The sequence below is a fragment of the Gossypium hirsutum genome, chromosome A02 (genome assembly GCF_007990345.1).
Source record: "Gossypium hirsutum isolate 1008001.06 chromosome A02, Gossypium_hirsutum_v2.1, whole genome shotgun sequence".
Lineage (NCBI taxonomy): Eukaryota > Viridiplantae > Streptophyta > Magnoliopsida > Malvales > Malvaceae > Gossypium > Gossypium hirsutum.
The window spans coordinates 41,556,153-41,569,479 of record NC_053425.1 but is presented as its reverse complement, the minus strand read 5'-3'; the positions used below and the strand labels follow the sequence as shown (position 1 = coordinate 41,569,479).

The 13,327-nt window shown below is 30.1% G+C and overlaps 1 long non-coding RNA gene across 1 annotated transcript; it reads right to left on the bottom strand.

The window, feature by feature from the left end:
• Window positions 1–11,745: 11,745 nt before the first annotated feature.
• On the bottom strand, window positions 11,746–12,841 carry LOC107952558 (uncharacterized). Its single transcript, XR_001698838.2, has 2 exons — window positions 12,242–12,841; window positions 11,746–11,975 (listed from the first exon to the last, which is right to left on the bottom strand). It is a non-coding gene; the product is annotated as an uncharacterized lncRNA (long non-coding RNA).
• Between the last annotated feature and the right edge of the window lie 486 nt (window positions 12,842–13,327).

Genomic DNA, 13,327 nt, shown 5'->3' with positions numbered 1-13,327 from the left:
AAAAATAACAAGTACATGGGTAGAGGTAGAGGCACATCATGGGATTGAATGCATATTGGGTATATTATCAATGAAGTTTTTAAATTTTACAAGTAGAGTTAAAAGGTTGATAAGTATCCTACAAAGACATAATAAAATATTTAAAAATATACATAACAATTTTTTAAATTATTTGTGAAATAAAAAATACATTGTCAATATATTAAATACTAACCCATAAATTTATAGGTGAAGGAGATATATCACTTGTTATTGTCTGATTTTTTAGGTAAATCTCATCTATAATATTCTTTTTAGTTATATTTAATCTTTGAATTATTTTATTTGAGTAGTCAATCTTATTAATTTTAATAATTAGTGTATCAAATTTTTTAACTAATATTTTAAATTCATATATTTTTATCATAAACATAGAGGTGGAGCGTTATGGGAGCGGGGGCTCAAAATTTGAATTAAATGGGTCCCTTTAAAATAAATTTAATATTTTTACTTATAATTTAATTTCATGCCATTTTTGTTTTAAGACTTAAAAAGTATATTTACAAATAACACACAGCTCAAATAAATATAATCATAATTAATTATTACAAAGAATAATTGAATTGAAAATTAAACTAGTAAAATTAAAACATATACAAATAGTATCTACTTGTAATGAGACTTAAATCAAAATAAAATATGAAAAAAAGTATATATATTTTACATAAAATAAAACTTAAATACGAAATCTTGAAATTCTCAAAATTTTAACATTACTATTAAGTCGAGATATACATGAATTCTTCTAATAAAGTTAAAAGTCTTTTTTCTTTCTTACTTTTACCTATTCTACACATATATTTATGACTTACTATAATATTTAATAACTGAATTTAACATTTTTTTTAATTTGGTACTTAAATTTTTTTTGCCCAATTTAGTATCTAAACTTGACAATTTTTCTTAATTTGGTACCTAAATTTTTTTGGGCCCAATTTGATACTTGAGAATGACATGTTTTCCTAATTTGGTACCTAAATTTATTAAATACTGTACAAATTACACAAAACACTAATGGTGTTAAATTTTTTTTTGTTATGCTACAAAAAATATTGTCAATATTAGAGGAGATTAATGTTAAAAAAATAGGTATTGAGTTATGCTTATCAAACTAACATTAAATATTAAAAAAGGAGTTTTAAAAACCCAATTAAAAATAAATTAATTATTTTTAATTAATAGAATAATTAAATAAATAAATAAAACTAAAAGTAATTGAACATATAAAATACAAAAGAAATATCATATCATCTGTCAAATGTTGGTCATACATTAATTATTTTTACTACCTCATAAAAAAAATAAAATTGTTAGTATATTGAAGTAATTTATAAAACGTCTGACAAGTTCAAGTATCAAATCAAACAAAACAAAATTAGGTATCAAATTAAAAAAAAGAGTCAAGTTCAAGTACCAAATTAGTACAAAAATATCAAATTTAAGTATGACAAAAAAATTAAATATCAAATTAATAAATATATATCAAATTTAGATATCGAATGCTATATCTTACCCATTTCTCTCAAAAAAAAAAATTCAAAGCTTTGAAAAAGAATGTGGACTGAATGTGGACTTAGTAACGTTTGTTTGATAGATGTATAAAAGATGATGTAGTTGAAGAATAATTGGAGCAAAAAAAATTCTGTACACATTCACCAATGCCATTTATTTCATTTACTCAATTTTTTTTACAATTTTATTGTAATTAACTCATAAGATACAAATTAATTTTTATTATATTTTTAATTGATAACACTTTAAAATCAAAATATTTTCTTGTATAAAAAAATAAAAATATTTTCTTGTATAAAAAAATAAAAATATTTTCCAAAATGGAAGGAAACGTAGGGCATAATATGTTTACATTATTGATTATCAACAACAATCAACAGTTTTTGTAATACTCTTACTCAATTTAGACATGTAACACCCTCAATTTGATCAGATTAATCAAATTCGGATTTTAGGTATTATCACACAAATATAGATATAAGTTTAATTTACTTTTACGATCTATAGATAATGACAACTTAACTATGAAATTCCAAACTAAAACACATAAGTAAATACCATGAGTAAATACAACTACAACACGAGGTAATTAAATTATAATAATATCCAAATTGAAACCCTAATTTATTACAGATACCCCCAAGTGTGGATTTCCAAGTAGCATTTTAGTCTTTGAACTCATTGCCAAACTTGCTTTGTATGCATAATAACTCGATATGCCATTTAACGGCATAATCCTGGCGTCGTCCCTCTTGACTTAGACCCATATCATTATACCTGTAACATAACATACACAGATAAGTTCATGAGAACTTAGTGGAGAAAACGTTATTTACCTGAGTAAAATTTGCACATTGCAACCGATAATTTATATAGACGATATCGTCATTCTTGACCTTCAACCTTGTCTTTGGTGAATACTTCCTTAAGTTCTATTCCTTGATTCTTGTCCAATACTTATACCTTACTCTGAAACTGTTCCCCTTTCTTTAACAGAATGTCTTCAATACATCACTTATGTCCTTTAAGCTTTGAGCCATCACCTCATCATAATTAAATAAGACACACATGCATAGACGACGGATACTTCCTCCGAACTTACAAAGTTCATATCTTTATTTAGAATATATTTTCAATACTAACCCATTACTTCTATATATCTCTTCAATTCACTATTCTCGACAGAGTCTTAATCTCATGAAATGCCTTACCTCATAACCAATAGATACATTTCGTCCTTACATTACGCCAATAATGTGTGGGAGCCATACAAAACTTGTTACATGGGAAATTCAATAGAATATGTCATAAAGGCCTTATCATGGTACACCACTAAGGTAGCCATTCAGTGTATGCCGCAAAGGCTTTCCTTTTTATGATCTGCCATAAAGGCTTTCCTTTTTACAATTCACCACAAAGGCTATTCTTTTTACGATTCACCACAAAGGCTATTCTTTTCTATCGTGTTTTTATGATATGGATTTTGTAACACCTTATGCACAACTCGACTGTTGAGCCCGAGTAACAGAACGTTATACCACCGTCTCATATTATACACATCAAGAGTCGATACATTGGTAAGCAACCATATTATATTTTAGTATTTATTTGAATTCCAAGTCTTCTATATGTTAGTAATCATTTAAAACATGCTAAGCATACTTCAAATGTACCTTAAGTAAAAACCAAACATGCATTGGAATCATTTAGCAAAATTTCCAAAACCAGTACATAGGTATCGATACTGGAACATGGGTATTGATACCGTGTGGAAAATCGACATCAAATCAGCATATTGTTTTTCACCTAAAATAAAAAAAAACCAAAAAATATCGTTACATTTCCAAAAGTATCGGTAATTCTGCACTGAGTATCAATACTCATGGTATGGTATCGATACCAAATTACGATTCTGACTCCCTACACATTTAAAAATCACAGAGGTATTGTTTTTACAACCTGAATATCAATACCTCTTCCTCAGACCTAAAAAATACAACACATTTAAGCCTTACCATCCCAACACAAGTCCATTCAACATACATGCTTTATTATATCAACTAAACTTTAAATCGTCCATAATAACAGCTTTAAACATCATAATTAAGTCTAAAAAGTAATCAACAAAATACAAATCAAAACTCAAAATCCTAAGAGTAATTAAATCATGGAAACATCCCAATTATCATATCAAATTCTAGCATAAACTCTACCACATTTCCTTATTCCCAAAACATAAGTGAATAAATAATAAACACCTACAAAAAAGCGAAAATGGACTTGGTTGGATCACCCCTCGGAACCACACTGGCACACAACTAACCTACAATGGTTTTAAAAAGAGTGAGTAAGCTTAACAAGCTTAGTGAATGCCTAGAACAACTACAATGCAAACATGTTATCAAGTATTACTGGAACAAATACATAACATAATTAGGATAGTCTCAACTTTATTATCATATTTCACTTACTCGTGCACGTTTAACAGTTTATTTACCAGGTCATCGCATACACTTTCATGCATACATCTTAATATATACAAACATATTTATAGATAATTTGGCACTTGAGCTATGAAAGCATAAAAGTGGGCACTATCACCACTCCTTAGATACACGGATCTCCAGCACACCACATAGACTCATAGAGTCAATTATGTCCTAAAAGTGAAGCATAAAGCTAACACTATCCAATACACCAAACATGTCTCGTTGAATAGAGCTTAGTTCACATTCCCTTATCTCTCAAAACATGCCCTAGGGCCTTAGCACTCAAATCACATATACCTATAGGTGAGTACTCACAATCTTATAGCATGTCAACTATATCCAAAGGGCTCAAGGTTCACAAGGCCAAATAAATGTTATTAAACACACATTTACTTATCGTTCACTGCACTTATTCATTGCAAATATCACATTATAGCACAACATTATCACTGTCATCTAGTGTGTATAGCATGATTACATTTATAGTTTCTCAAAGGTAATCATGAGCACATGTCACATAATATAACATCTCATCTCAGTTCACAATTTTACAATCAACAAGCACATATTAAATTAAGAGTACGAGAAAGCTTACACTTGAAATTTAGAGTAGGGGTTTAGGTTACTTCTAAATTCCCAATTAGCATTTGAATCGTGCCCACAAGCAATTATTCCAAACACTTACCAATACGTTTTCGCCGAAATGCTGAAAGCTCAAACTAGTCTTTCCTAGCTAATAAATGGTCCTAGAAAATTTGAAACTTCAACACAACAATTCACACAACAATACATTCAAAAATCAGCTAAAGACTTACCACAAGCAATCAAAAACATAAGCCTAAGCTATGTTCCCATGAAACTGAAACCTTTAACATGTCCAACTTGAAATCCAAATATCTCAATCTACATTTAACATTTTTCCTAAAACGAGTTCTATTCATCTAATTATTCATCTACAACTAATTCTCAACGTTCAATCTACGCTAAACTACTTAATTCATGGTATTAACTTTTTCGATATGTTTATGACAATTTTCCAAAAATTCATTAAATCCTCATAACTTCTTAACAAAAATTTAAAGTAAGTTTAGAAAAGTTTTAATCTCATCAAAACTAATTGAAAAGCACTTTAAAACATGCGATTTAACAGCTAAAAATTCAATTTCAAAGACTAATTAACATTAAAAACTAATGGATAGACAAATGGTTACCTTTGATAGAAGAAAAATATACTTTTGACGCGAATCTGAGAACATCCATACGTGGGGAAGATGATGAAATCTATGAACTTTTAGGATGTTTTCTTGAAGATTTATGAAGATTTAATGTTTTGGGAAGGATGAGAAACAAAGTAATATAGTTTTGCAATCAAAACTCAATTGGGAGAGAAAGGGAGAACAAAGGACGGCAAAACAATGTATTGAGGAAAAGCTATCGTGAAAAATAAACTATAGGTGGGGGTTTTTAGGTTGCATTTTAAAAATTGGTCCATCTGTAACATAAACGCTCTAAATTTTGACCCTGTTACAAATCAATCCTTTTCATAAAATTATAGGTTTCTAAAAACTTTTTCAAAAATTGATTTAATTTTAAAAAAAAACCATAATCGAAAACATTACCGATATATCATGTCACAAAATTCTGAACACTTTAAGGCTAAAATTTCTAAAATATCCCTAAAACTCATAGGTCCTATTCTGGGGTGGTACAAATTTTCCAAAACTCATTTTTGTGAGGTTTGCCCATCATTTACAAATTTGCCAAAACTCATTTATGTGAGGTTTGCCTATCATCACATGGGACACGCAGAAAACCCCTTTAGGTAATAACATTCCTTTAATTTTCTTTAGAGATTGTCACGGCCATGGACTTTTCCTTTCAGAATTCATGTTTAAAGTCTCGACGGACCCCTTTAAACAATGTCGCGGTGATAGACATAGAATCTTAGTAGAACATACATTAAAGCATACATCTAAGACACACAAAAACATTCCAAACATTTAGATACAACCATGCTCAGACATCAATACTTATATACCATCCATTTCACACTCGCGTGTATGAAATTCAGCATAACAATTACTCATATATAATTTACCATATATTCAGACCCATTTAACTTTTTTTTTCAAACATACAAACAATCATCTAAATACCTCAATCAGATTACCAAATCATAACTCAGAATGCACTCACCTAGGAGAATTGTAGATGCTCGCCTTAAGGGTTTGCTTGAAAGTTCGTATCTTTCTATATTCAGTCTTTACCTACACACTCATCATTCCACCGTTAAGTCATGAATTCTAAATATAATATCCTTGTTCATACATCATTTCCCTGAAGTTTTGCTCAACCACAAAATAATCTAGCTCCATCATTATTCATTCCATCTTACCTATATTGTTCACAAATAGGAGCTAGAGTGAGGACTCACCTGACACTCACGAGTAACAACTTGAACTCTAGATCCAACATCCAACAAGAAATTGTAGCAGCTACTACTTATAAAATATAGATACACTATTAAAATTCATTCGTATAACCTTTACCAACATCACAACCCAGATAAGCCTCATATAAGGCCTTACTTTTCCCTCTTACTGTTCACACATTCTCACAGACCTAATCTTTCGTAACATTACATGTAAAGCCATAAAATTTACCTTGACAGGGAGTAATCACTGGTAAAGATCCAGATCTACAACTCCAGCTTGAAGGAGAAAGAAATAGTTTAGGCTTTTTAAGATTCATATAACAATACTTATTGAAGATGGAAGAAGAAAAACTTTCTATTTTTCTAACCTTAATATCTATATATTTAATATAAGCCCTTATTGGAGCTTGACAAGTGTCACAAATTTCACCACTGCCTTTATAAATGGTTTACAGCTATAGAGAAACGTACATGCAAATCCAACATTTTTATATTTATAGTTCATCCCTTCACTTCAAACCACCTCGTTAGAATGTAACTAGCACCGTAACTAAACAAACTTGGCCCACAATACCTAATAACAACCCAAGTTACTAAAAATCCTCAATACTTTTACCAATCTCCTTCTCTTAACGACTTAACACATGTTGAAAACAATTCTTTCAATATTCTAACGTCTACTATACGCCCGATCTATACGCTAAAAGTATCAATTGGGCGGATAACACTATCCCACTCTGATTACTTTCGGTTTGCTCACCAAATTCAGGACTTGCCTAAGTTGGGTGTTACAAGACATATGGAAGTACAATAGGCAACTAAAAAGAAATCCGTAGAAGATTTTTTTATTCCATCAGTGGTGGTTGTCCGATTGGTCATGGATCTGGTAGGTCATTTATGACCAACCACATGCATACCTCATTCAACCCATAGGAAGGGCCACCCATTTTTGGCCACCCACTACAGATTGTCCATAAGGACCACTGAAAGATTGTTTATGCATAACAACCTCATACTACTTCAACAAAGAGAATGTCAAAGCAAGACCCATATTACTATGCTTGATGACGACTAACATATAACGAATATGCCACCATCTGCATTGTCAGTGACATGTCACTACCAAGCAAGGGGACCTTCCCCTATATATACCCTAACATATGAAGAACAAGGGATCTTATTCTCCCTTAAGCACTCTACCTTAGAACCCAGACTCACACAACTTCCTCCTCTTCTAATATTGTGCCAAATGAGCATATTTATCTTCTTTATTTTGATATACTTTTGGGCACGATACTAATAATTTTGGTGTTTATTGTTTATTTTTATGTAGATGCGATGAAAGTTCACAAATGTAAAAAACAAGTGAAATATGGAGCCATATGAAAGATTTAGGCGTTAGAGTAATAATATGACGTCAAAGATTTTTAAAAATTAGGATTATTTTATTTTTATTATTTTTATTTGAATATTATTTATAAATATATTTATTAAGATTAAGTTTTATCCCTTATATTTTATTTAGATAAATATTTAATTTTATCTTTAAGAATTTGAGTAGAAATAGAATACTAAATATTAATTTTCAACTATTCTTTTGCCTTTGGTAAGATAATAGCTTTTCTTTCTTTTTTATTTGGCTTTTACGCCACTCTTTGTTTCTATCCCTTTTGTTTTATCATTTTTATTTTTATTATCTTTTTGTTTAGTTAATTATTACGATTAACTAAACTATATTTTAGCTCAAAGTTGATCAAATCTTGATATTTGAGTTGTAGATTCGAAACCATATTTAACCATTTTCATTTGGGTATTCACTTTTTCTCCGATTTAATAGTTAGATAAGATCATCTCATAGTATTATTTTTAGTGTCAATTCATGAAAGATCTCTTGTATGGTATGGGAACGATACATAGTTGATACAATTAATTTGTCATCGAATTATTTTACTGAAGAACAAGTCGACGTGGTTTGATTAGGAGTGTAGTTGGGTGACACCATGGGGTTAAGTGATCTAATTTAAATGATTCACGTGGTTGAGATCGTTAATTAAAATCGGGTTCTTCTAGTTCGCAAGGCTACCAATGGATTGGATCGTGCAAGCATCTTTTAGGGTTATTTATTAAATAAGGGTTAATCGTTGAACGGTTCCTGCAGTTAAGGAAGAATTGGTGGTTGAGGTGTCCTCGATCACTATAACTAGTTTACCATGAGCGAGAAGACATCCATAGTCTGTGATCAATTATGGGATTGAGACTTACATTGTACCCGAAACTAGAACATTCATCAATTGAGTTTACTTTATTTTATTTTAAATTTTACTTTTATTTATTTAATTTAATATTACTTTATTCCCTTTTATTTATTTTACGCAGGACTGCAAGAATTGTGGGCACGAAACTGTCTACGAAGTGCCTTGGTTGTGAGAAATTCAAACATTGCCAAACTCTCTATGGGATTGATCTTACTCCTTATATTATGAATTTTGTATTCTATTTTTAGGCATATGATTTATTTTTTGTGCAATCGACACTCATCATTTCTAGATCTTCCTAAATTATTCCCTCATCCCTCCTTAATCTCTCCCTTTGGTTTTCTGCTTGTGATAGGTGAATTGGCCTCTAAACAACTGCCACCTTCTCCTCCCTTATTTTTCTTGTTAAACACCAATATTAACAATATTTATAGGGAAAGTAAAAAGAACAGTAAGTTGATAGTATTTTCATCATGAAACAATAATATTGGTTTTTTATAAAAAAAATATTAGGTTTTAATGGGCGTTAAATTATAGAATGTTGCTATCTCATTAAAAATTCAAAATTAAGGATGTTTATATGTACATTGATTGTGGCATGTGCTCTAAAATTATATTTTTTAAAATTTAAAATATCCTTACAAAACAATTGTCATGATTCTTACATTGTTGTGCAATTTTTAAATTTCACTTTGTAGTATACTAAATGAGAGCGCTTCAATTCACTTGTGATTTTTTTTTATTAGAGTGGAAAAATAATTATCCTTAATTTATGCAATACAATTATAAGTACAATAAAAATATAAATATATGTCCAATCAAGTACAATGTAAAGTTTAACCAATACAAAGCATAGTAGACTAAGAATCGAACAAAATCTATGCATGACATATGTGCATTGTAAACCCACACATCGCAATTACGGATGGTGAAACTTGAACCCAATTACTCATAGACTTAGAACCTCTACATTAACCAACAAACTAAGGCATCAAATTATAGTTTTTTTTTATAAGAGGTAAAGACAACTGAGATCTTTAAAAAACTTGAGCATTGGGCTCATTGGCTAAGGGTGTTTACCCTATCATCAAGATCTGAGATCAATTCCTACATATTATTTTTGTGGTTATTTAATAGTGTGGGTGTGTGAGTTGTACCTAGATGATATAAAAAATAGATATATTCTAAAAAATATTGTGTATTACATAAAGAAATTAAAAAATATTATTTATACTATTCTTTAAAGGGTAAACTACTAAAATAGTCACTTTTATTTGTCTCAGGTTATATATTAGTCACTTAGGTTATTATGTTGTAACATTTTAGTCACTGGACATTAATTGTCATTAATGGTGTAACGGTAAGCTGACATGGCACGTTAAATCATCACTTCAAATGAAAATTTTAGGTTAAATTATACAATTAGTGTAACACCCTTAACCCGGTCCGGTTGTCAGACTCAAGCTACAGGATGCTATGACAGAAATCAGCATATCTAACATTTGTACATACACTTAAACATACAAGATTTCATTTAAACACCTCATTCAAACATATTTCATAGCATTCATATTCAACCCGGGTCTCAAATCGACTTACAAAAGCCTTTAAACCAACCTAAGTACATTAAAGGACTTAACTACAAATTATCCAAAAAGCATGAAAATTTTAGCAAATAGGGATCACATAGCCGTGTGGTCAGGCCATGTAACAGGCTGAGGCCTTATGAAGCTAAGTGACATGGTCGCGTTGTCAAGTCATGTAACAAATTGATATCGTGTAATATTAAGTCACACGGCCATGCTGCCAGGGCATGTAACTAACTGTGGTTGTGTTGAACAAAATTGTAAAAATTGGTGAACTTTCACACGACCGTGTGGCTGGATTGTGTAACTCACTAAGGCCATGTGTAATAGCTCGTTTTTCAATGGCGTCTGAAACAGTGGTTTCGGGCCACCAAATTCGACAAGTAAGCTTGTAAAAATTATATTTAATATTTACGAGTTAATTATGATTTTAAAAGGTTTTTGATATTGTGATTTTTATTTTATAAGCAATTTATTAAGTTCAAGTGGTATGACCCTAAGATCAAGTGGTTTTAGAAATTGAGGTATTGGGACCTCATTTTTTACAAACTGAGCCGTAAATATTTTTATAAAAATTTATGGAGCATAATTAATGTGGTATTAAAGTTTTGTTGGAAAATTTTATCGTTTCGATAGTTAATTAAGCAAAAAGGACTAAATCGCGTAAAGTGCAAAAGTTGTGTTCTATAACCTAAAGGTATTAAATAGCTATAGAACTTTAAAGTGGAAGTCCTTATATGGTAAATAGACCATTAATGTGTTAGTCGATGATAGTGGTTTGGAAATGTTGTAATTTTTAAATATAATAAAGGTTAATAAAGTAAATTAGGAAATTAAATGATAAAAAAATACATTAAAGATATCATCTTTTATATTTGTTTGTTTCTGCCGAATTTGAAAGTAGAAGACTCCATGAAAGATGAGCAACGTGTGGCAATGGTTTTATTTATGCATGGTAAGTCATTTTTCACCCGTTTCTTTAAATTTTTATATTTTTTAGATCGTTATAATTAGGTCTGGCTAGCCCGTACCTTTGATTTTGAAGCTGTTAAAGATTTTGAATGTTGCCATTGATGAATCTTGTGATTTTTGATGTTAGATGATGAATTTGGAATTTTGATTTATATTTATAAGTATTTTGTTAAGTGATTTTGATGAATTTTTCTATTAGGGACTAATTTGTTAAATTAATAAAAGTATAAGGTTTTAATGTGAAATTTTTGCATTAATGGCTGATTTGGATACCATGAACATTCGGCTAAGCTCAATTTTGGGTCAAAATGGTTACTTTGCATGTTATGGGTTCAGGGACTAAATTTAATAAAAGTAAAACTTAGGGGTAATTTTGTAAAAATGTCAAAAATGACCATGTAGTAAACCCAATTTGCCCAGCCCGAAATAAACCCCCCAAAAAAATTTAAAAACAAAAATAAAAAAACAAATAAAAGGTCCAAATTTAAAAGTCCAGTCCATTTACATTTATTAGCTCAACAATAAACCCAAATCCCTAACAAAATTAACAGCCTATTACAATGGCCCAAATCACGGACCCAAATGACCCAAACTTCGGTTTCAAGAGCTGAAACCCAAGGACTAGTTTGCGCCGCAGCCTCGCATGGAATCGGTCTCCACGTGAGCCACCACCTCTAGCTGGCTCTTCCTGTAACAAATTAACAAACCACAACAGAATACAGCAAAGGAGAAAGCAAAAAAAGAAACGTGTATTTGATTTTACATTTTGGCTATAAAAAGCCAAGTACAACAATGTATTGAAAAACACACGCATATTGAAAAGAAAGCAATCAAAATTGAAAAGGTGATTTTTGATTCAAATATTCTTTAATTTTTCTTTTCTCTTTCGGTTCTATTAGTCTTTCATTAGAGTTTATATGTATTGGAAAAACAAAGAGAAAACAAGAGCTTTACCTTATGAATACGCTAAGAGATTTCATCTGCTTCGTTGAAATTGGAGCGTGGAAGGGATTTCCTGGCCGAGAATGGCATCTTTCAAGGTCTGAATCCTTTAAGTCGCTTTGATAATGGTAGACTGGTGTTTAAAAATGAGATTAGGGATCGGTTGAAGGAGAGTCAAAAGGGGATAGGGTTTAGTTCGACCGAATTTGGCTTGATTTTAGCCTTTATAAAGGAGCAAAAACGGTGCCGTTTTAAGCCTATTTCAATGGCTCTAAAACGGTACTGTATAGGCCATGCTCGATCCGACCCGATCCGGTTACCCAGGAGGATCCGCGTGTTCTGCTTAAAGGGAACATTTGGGCAATTGATCCCTCCCTTTTGCATGGTCATTCAATTAGGCCTTATTTGTTTTTCTCTGTTTTTAATTAATCTCTGTAATTCACGCATATATTCAATTTGGTCCGCGTTTAAACGCTGTGTTTTGGGAGCTAGAATATTTCCAGTTTTGATCCCTGAGCATTCGCGCGCATTGCGCTTTAGTCCTTTTTTCAATTTCAATGGTTTATTTTATTTATTAAGTATCTCTTTTAGTTTAATTTTATTTTAATTGAGTCTTTTTAATTTATATAATTCATTATTTTTAAAATTCAATTAACATTCATTTTTTAATTGTTTGTATATATTTTGAATTACTTTGATAATTTTACTTTGTTTTTTATAAAATTATTATTTTAAAATTCTCTTTTATACCACATCGTTTTAAATTTTTTGTATAATTATTAGTTTAAATTATCCTTATATTAATATATATATAGTCTATGTAAAATATAGTTGTATTCTATGAATATTACTAATCCCATGTTATTATATATATATAAATTCTTTTAAATCTATTTATATATATATTTAAAAAAAACCTATCATGTACATAATTCATTCTTTAAGTACATATTTTATTTAAAGCCTTACATATTTAATTATTTTTTATTGTATGTACATTGTCAACTTTAAATAGATGTATCAATTTTTAAAATATTTTGTACGTTATTTGATTCAAATTTCTTCTTTTATAACGTCTATTTTAATAATAATTTATAT